Raw genomic sequence first — 8,327 nt, forward strand, 5'->3', positions numbered from 1 at the left:
GCAGTCGGGTCAAAACCTCGCGCAAGTGGCGCAGGTGAGCCTCCCAGTTGTCAGAGAAGACGGCAATGTCGTCCAGGTAAGGAAGCGCGTATGCCTCCGTACCTGTCAGCACCCGATCCATCAGCCGAGAAAAGCAAAACGGCGCGTTTTTGAGCCCGAAGCTCATCACGAGTGGTCGGAAAGTGCCGAGGGGAGAGATAAAGGCCGCGTACTGACTGGCTCTATCCGTCAGGGGAACCTGCCAGTAGCCGCGGGTTAGATCAAGAGTTGAGACATACTGGGCCTTGCTGACCGTTTCTACCCGCTCCTCCAAATTAGGGATAGGATAAAGTTGGTCTCGTGTGATGGCATTTAGCTTTCGGTAGTCGATGCAGGGCCGTGGCTCCTTCCCGGGTGTTTCTACCAGTATGATAGGTGACGTGTATTCGCTCTTCGTTGGCACAATAACGCCGAGGTCAAGCATGCGGTGAATCTCAGCATTAAGGATCTCCCTTTGCCTCGGAGAGACGCGATACGGTCTGGAGCGAATAGGCTCGTCGGTGGTCACCTGAATATCATGCTCCACTAAGAGTGTCTTTCCCGGCCTGTCAGCGAAAGTGTCCTCGAAATCTGAAAGTAGCTGCTGGAGGTCCGCTTTCTGTTGTTCGGTAAGCTCTGCATCACCACGTATCCTCTCGAGAACTCCAGTAAAAGCGGGGATGTCACCGCCTGGAAATACAAAATCTGTTTGCACCTCTTCAGGTGCATTCAGCGCAAGCTGGACGATTGCTTCGCGTTGTCGATAGGGCTTCATGAGGTTACAGTGGTAGATCTTTACCTCGTTCCGCCTACCCGGGATCTTTACCGCGTAGTTCGTTTCTGATAGTTTTTCCACAACCTGCGCGGGGCCCTTCCACTGCACGTCCAGCTTGTTTGCCTTCGACGCGGCCAGCAGCATTACCCTGTCTCCCGCCGAAAACGATCGCTGTCGTGCGTTTCGGTCGTAGTAGAGTTTAGCTTTCTGCTGGGCCGACTTCATGTTGGCCTCAACGAGCTCTCTGCATGACTGAAGCCGTTCCAGAAGCTGAAGTACATATTCAAGGACGGTGGGATCCTCACCTTTGCCCTCCCAAGATTCGCGAAGCATGCGAAGGGGCGACCTGAGCGACCGGCCGTATACCAGTTCTGCTGGACTAAAACCGGTGGCTTCATGTGGCACTGACCGAAGCGCGAACATGGTAGCTGGCAAGCATGCCTCCCAGTCTCGGCGGTGCTCGTAGCACAAGGCCCTGAGGACTCTTTTTAGTACGGAGTGCCACGCCTCGACACTATTGCTCTGAGGGTGTCTGATAGAGCTGTGGATAAGGCGAATGCCGCATTTCTCTAGAAACGTGACGGTAAGTGCGCTCGTAAAAACGCTGCCTTGGTCACTCTGTAACTCGGCGGGGAAACCTATTCTAGAAAAGACCTTTAACAGCCCGTCGACAATTCCCACGGAGTTCAGCTCTTTCAGGGGAATTGCCTCCGGGAACTTCGTCGCTGGACAGATGAGTGTTAAAATGTAGCGATAGCCTGATGCGGTCACAGGTAGTGGACCTACAACGTCCACCACAAGGCGCCGGAACGGTTCGCTAATTAGTGGCACAAGTTTCAAGGGCGCCTTGCATTTATCGTGGGATTTTCCTACCCTCTGACAAGCGTCGCAGGTCTGGACAAATCTTTCAACATCTTTGAAGCACCCTGGCCAATAAAATTCTCTTAAAAGCCGGGCCTTCGTTTTTTTGATGCCGAGATGGCCGGACCAGCCGCTTCCGTGACACAGCTTTAGAAGGCCTGCCCGATATTTTTGGGGCACCACTAGCTGGTCGTAGTGCACACCTTTTTTGTCTTTGTACTGCCGATAAAGTACTCCTGCGCGCTGCGTGAGAACGACGTTTTTCTTTCCCAGTCCCTCACCGACATGATCATGCAAATCTCGGAGAGTTGCATCGCTGTCCTGTTCAGCTGCGATGGTCTGTCGGTCTACCTTGATCAACTCGGGAAAGCCGTCTAACTGGGGGGGCAGAACCGAAATTTCCAACTCCTCAATGGCCTCGCCACACGGCGCTGAAGGCGTCTCATTTCCGAAAGGAGCGGTCTCTGCGCCCACCTGCACAGTTTTTTCGCCCGTTGCATGCCTCTCTGCTTCCCCGGAACGACTCAACTGGGCCGCGATTTCGCGGGCTTTAGAACGCGTAAGCGCGTGAACGGAGCGATCCCCATAGCTCAACCCCCTCGTCTCCAATTGCTCCTCCGAGCGGTTTGAAAAGAGGTAAGGGCACTGCTCTGGCAAGGTCGCCGACACCGCCGCTTCAGTGTGCAATATCCCACCGCTGCCACCAGTTGTCGTGGATCGGGTAGCATGCCGTCGCTCAGCAGGTGTTGTCGGGCAGAACAGGAACGAAGCGGTCCGGAGACGGATTTAAGGTGACCAAAAGGGAGAACTTTATGTACAGTATTTACATTGTCATGGTAGCGTAAAAGCTTGGTCGGAGACCGACCGGCGGAGCGGCCACTCTACTCGAGAGTCAGAACACACACCACTCCACTCCCTTCTGCTCGGAGTTTCTCTGTCGGCGAGCCGGGTATTCTCCTCGCAGCCGGGACACCCAGGTCCCCCTCTCCACGTCCGCTGCTCGGTCACAGCCTGTGCCAGTGCGCCCAGCTAGCAGCCATTCTGGGAAGGCGGGTTTGGCCCGGAAGCGTCCCCAAAGTCATCCCGCACTCCAGGCCCGCGGGAAGGCCGAACGAGGCAATCAGGACAACAAAGGGAGGGTCCGGCATATGGTCGTCCGCGAGCGACGGCGCCTCCAAGTCTCCGCCTGTGGGTCCGTCACGGCCACATCTGCCGTTGATTAGGTCGTCCCAGCCCAAGGATCACAACAGGCCCTTGGTGGGAGTAGTGAACTGGGGCGACGGGCAGTTTCTTGAGGAAGTGCCACGGGCACGGAGGCGGTAGAGCAGTCCATGTCGCAGGCCAAAGTCGTAGCATCGGAAGACGGCGCAGGCTGGAGGCCCAGAGGCGCTGACGATTGCGTGGACGTGGAGGCTGCGTCAGGCGGCAACACAGCGGGCATCCGCGTAGCTGTCGTCGACAACGCAGAATCCATGCAGACGCGTAGCGCGGCCTCGCTCGGCAGCGCCGAGCTAAGCCTAGCTTGCCCCTGAGGGTTCCGGTTGGGTTTTCTCACTTGAGAATGGGCCCACCGTGCCGGGAATTTCTCCGCAGGGGCGTCGTCAGCATTCGGTCTCAAGGAGGGCACTGTCCGACCCACGCCACACGCGAGAAGACAGCGAAAAGCGAAAACACAGACCTAGAAGCGGACACGTAGCCACCCACTAGGTCTTCCAAAAACAGCAGTTATACACTGCGCCATGGTCCACAGCGTTCTGTATTACTCCGCTGGCCAATCACAGCAGTAAACATAACCAGATTTTTAATCTCTCACTATAGTGAACAAGCCAGGTCTCAAAATTCTAGCGCTTATACTTTTTTCATTCAATTCAATTCATTTACTTCACCACATGCATACGTGGTTGGAGCTCTTGGGCAAAAACTGTTCCGGGCAGCTTGACGAGGCCCAAGAGACCATAACAAGGTAGAACAATGCAAAAGCATGACTACAATATGGCAAAAAAAAACAATATTATATGCAATATTAGAAAAAGGAAAACACGGCTACTGTATTTAAAAAGAAAGAAACTGACTCTGTATACAACATATCTCATATTGGACATGTTAGGTAATCAAAAACGATCTATCGTAGGAGACGTAAGCATGCAATGGACGTCAGTACTTGATAAAAAAAAGACACACACAATGTGATCAAAAGAAGGACAGACATTTAGGTTTTTACTGTACGTTTAGAAATTGTTCCATGAAGTAGTTTCTTGTGGGCGTAGCATCACATTTATACTTGTTTAGGAGTGAGGGGAGGTTATGCTTCAATGGCTGTTTCTTATACTTTGTTCGGAAACGAGGAACGTGCCAGTTTTCTGTGTTTCGTGTAGATACGACTGGTCCGTGGCGTTGTAGTGAAGCGGCGGCAATCAAAAAGTCACGAAATGAATTAGGCAAGGAGAAGCATGTACGCAAAATCCGGAAATCGTATAATGAAAAGACAGGAATGACCTTGTAGGTTGCGAAAAGCAGGCCGGTATGTGCTAAGTGTTAATGATTCCCGATGTGATTAGCTTCATATTTAGGTAACAAAAAAAGGAAGGAAGGAAGGAAGGAAGGAAGGAAGGAAGGAAGGAAGGAAGGAAGGAAGGAAGGAAGGAAGGAAGGAAGGAAGGAAGGAAGGAAGCAAGCAAGCAAGGAAGGAAGGAAGGAAGGAATGCCGGCCTCAGACGTTGCTGGCACATACCCACTACGGGGGAGTGGCCAAGACACAGGCGGTTAATTGCTGGATACAGGAAAGTTTTGACGGGAAAAGGAGTGGGGCCCCGCCGCGGTGGCTCAGTGGTTAGGGCGCTCGACTACTGAACCGGAGTTCCCGGGTTCGAACCCGACCGCGGCGGCTGCGTTTTTATGGAGGAAAAACGCTAAGGCGCCCGTGTGCTGTGCGATGTCAGTGCACGTTAAAGATCCCCAGGTGGTCGAAATTATGCCGGAGCCCTCCACTACGGCACCTATTCTTCCTTTCTTCTTTCACTCCCTCCTTTATCCCTTCCCTTACGGCGCGGTTCAGGTGTCCAAAGATATATGAGACAGGTACTGCGCCATTTCCTTTCCCCAAAAAACCAATTATTAAAAGGAGTGGCATTAGTATGTAGTCTGATAGATTGGAAGACGGAAGGACAGGGGTCCTGTTAACTTGGAGATCGAGGACGGGACAATGGCTTAATGTGCATAATAGTATACAATGCCAGTAGTGTTTCAATGTCGTACTGACTGAGAGCGGGGAAAAGGAATTAGAATGGGGGTTATAACAAAAAAAAAGTTATAACAGGGAATTCTGTGTGGCGAGTGCCTCTCAAATACGGGTATGTGCTACCACCGGGTGAATACCGTGGAAACAAAAGCAGCAAAGCTTCTTTGGATATCCACGATGTGGCGCTAGAAAGATAAAAGCAAAATAATAGAGTACACTGTGTACAAACTCTACACACCTTACATACGCTACTTGCAAAGTTAATCAGTCATGCTACATTTCAGAATGACTGTCATGACCATGACTACGAGGAATAGCAATGAATACTTCGTACAAACTCTGTAGACCTTATATTACGTTACTTGTAAAGCGATGAGTGATGCTGCGTTCCAGAGTCATGGCTGACTACGAAGCATGACTACGCACACTTTGTACAAACACTATACACCTTACGTTACTTGTAAAGTTCTGAGTCACGCTACGTTGCAGATTGATTTTGAGTCATGGCTGCGCATACTTTGTACAAACTCTATACACCTTACCTTACGTTACTTGCAAAGCGCTGAGTCCAGATACGTTTGACTACGAGTCATGACTTGTAGGTCATAGTACGTTACGTTTCATCATTCATGACTATTATAGATGTTCGCTCACATGTGTTGTGACGTCGCACACCGGCGTTCTGACATCCTCCGAATTTCTTGCCATAGAAGGCGGACGCCGGCTTTTGCGCTAATGGGACTTATAAGAATGTTCAGCGACGAATGCGAAAACCGATATATAAACCATGTCTGGTCACAAAGGATTCCTCTGGTCTATCTGCCATATCAAAGATTACAGCAGTCTGTTGCGACTCGGCTTCGCGCTCAATACTGTGAGCTGTGATAGACGGAACTTTAGTTGCGCTCTATTTGGACAGCACTATGGGCTGCTGCGTCAGTGCACGTTTAAGATAAAACTTGTTGAATACGCTCACGGGCACGTAAACTATGCTGAAGAGTGCATTTTATTTTATTTTTAAGATGTGCCGTACCTGATGAAGCACTCGTATTTTTCACAAGCGGATTTTTATCTAATTTTTTCCGCTTCAATTTTTTTCTGAATACCGCGCTTAATGAAGCCGGCGCGAATAATATGGGCAGGTGGTAGCACGAGGAAGGTACCGTACCCTCAGCCTGCTCAGACAGCTGACCCCAGAGCATAAAAAAGCTTCGTAGAATTCGCGCTGCGTTTGTTGAAAGGCGTGGGTACGCCGACTTTTTCGTTGCGTGCGTTTCTTCCTTGGGAATCGTGCATGAGACATTACAAACATGGATCACCACGTTAAACTCGCGTGGTAAAAGTTTGTGGCTCAATGGTTAGGGCGCTTGGCTACTGATCCGGAGTTCCCGGGTTCGAACCCGACCGCGGCGGCTGCGTTTTTATGGAGGAAAAACGCTAAGGCGCCCGTTTACTGTTCAATGTCAGTGCACGTTAAAGATCCCCAGGTGGTCGAAATTATTCCGGAGCCCTCCGCTACGGCACTTCTTCTTTCACTCCCTCCTTTATCCCTTCCCTTACGGTGCTTCTGTTCAAGTGTCCAACGATGAGACAGATGCTGCGCCATTTTCGTTCCCCAAAAACCAATTATTTTGTTTCAGCAGCCAAAAGATAGTTATGGCGCCACAAGTGACACCAGGAATAGAAAAATATACGCATACGCTTGCTGCAAAAATATGTTCTTTTTAATCAATCCTAGTCACCGCAACCTAACGGCACAGTCCAATTCTACACCCACGGAGATTACGGCTGCGCCTTGCCTGATAAGACCATACGCATGCAGATGCATCATAGCGTGAACGTTATCATTTTTCTGCACCAAGTACATGGGCACAAATTTGCAGATGTTATCGGGCAATGTCATGAGCGCACGCAGCGTGCGCAATGGTGGTCTCGCGATCGCGTGTGAGCGCGCGCCTCGCTGCAACTGCGGTGGTTGCGGCACGGCGATGCAATCTGTGCAACAAGTGGCTAAGTCGCGAACTGTACGCAACTGCGGCAAGTGTAACACTCGCTTCGGCAGAGTCAACGTTGCCGTAAACACCATTCTCCAAATTTCGCCCATCAGCCTACATTTCATTGTTCCAATGCTACGCACAACAGTGAATCTGCTCCACAGTCCTCGCCAGCCATCACCGTTGCTAGCACTCTCACGATGCGTCACCCAGCATAACTGCGTAACTCAGGCTTGTTATGAGCAAGCAACGAGAAAAGACACGCTTGTGAATTTTTTTATTGCCTTAATTCTGAAAAGATCGTCAACAGCGGTGCCATTCAGAATGGAACGCAATGTGCGTGCAATTCATGTGTGCACAGTGGCCCCTAACAACGATTTAACGGTGAACAAAATAAAACATCGTGGGGCTGTCTAGCGGCGACTTCTCCGCGTCGTTCCATGCCTTGCCTTTCGCACAGTTTCAGTCTACAGCATCGCGACAGCACGCCAACAGAAAAGCGCCGGCGGCCCGCAGCGCAAAACAAAAAAAGGACTGTCCCGAACAGTGAAATCGGTAGACCAGGATAAGAGTTCCTCGCTGCCTCTGCATGGATCCACAAAACAAAACCACTGCCGTATGAAAATTATCACCTGACATTCATAGCAAATTCACACAGAACGCTCGCGTCCCCAGGGTAAGTGCTCACGGCTTTCTGTCGATAACAAAGACTACTGCTCCTCTTGTTCCGGCTGCTGCGTCGACTACCGCCGATTCGGCTGCGAGGCTGGCATCGTCGGCGCCAGATCTGACTGGTAGGTCGGCGGACCCGGCTGTGAGGATGTGTACTTGCTGACTGCCTTTGTTCCCTCGGAGACGGCGTGCCGGGCCAGCTCACCGGGCAGGAGCAGTCGCGTGACAGTCTGGATCTCGCGTGCCGTGACTGTGACTCGCTTCGCGGAGATGGTCAGCTTGGTAGCCTCTTCGCCGATGCGGTCCAGGATATCGCTGACGAAGCTGTTCATGATGGCCATCGCCTTGCCCGAGATCCCCGTGTCCGGATGAACTTGCTTGAGCACCTTGAATATGTAGATACTGTAGCTCTCGCGGCGGCGGCGGCGACGCTTCTTCACACCGTCGATGGCGCTCGCGGCGGACAAAGCAATCTTCTGGGCGGTGGTCTTGCCGCCCTTCGCCTTCCTCGCCAGCTCCGCCGCAGCAGCCATCTTCGACGACATTGTCCTTGCTCGACCGAACGCAACACGTCCGTAGCCTAGATTGCGCAGACTCAAAATGGCAGCCGCTAATGGTCGCGCTCCTTTTATGGCAGGCAGCGTTCAGAACTTCACGCGCTGCCGAAGCGAGGTCACGTGGTGCGCATAGCCACGCGCTCAGTGTGCTATCGGCGTGATGACGAACTTCAGGCACGACGGGGTCTCTGCATAATAACGGCGCGCAAATA

The 8,327-nt window shown here is 51.7% G+C and overlaps 1 pseudogene; it reads right to left on the reverse strand.

Annotated features, from left to right (window-relative positions):
* Positions 1-6,997: 6,997 nt before the first annotated feature.
* On the reverse strand, positions 6,998-8,208 carry LOC144097027 (histone H2B pseudogene; annotated as a pseudogene).
* Positions 8,209-8,327: the final 119 nt, after the last annotated feature.

The sequence above is a fragment of the Amblyomma americanum genome, chromosome 1 (assembly GCF_052857255.1).
Source record: "Amblyomma americanum isolate KBUSLIRL-KWMA chromosome 1, ASM5285725v1, whole genome shotgun sequence".
NCBI lineage: Eukaryota > Metazoa > Arthropoda > Arachnida > Ixodida > Ixodidae > Amblyomma > Amblyomma americanum.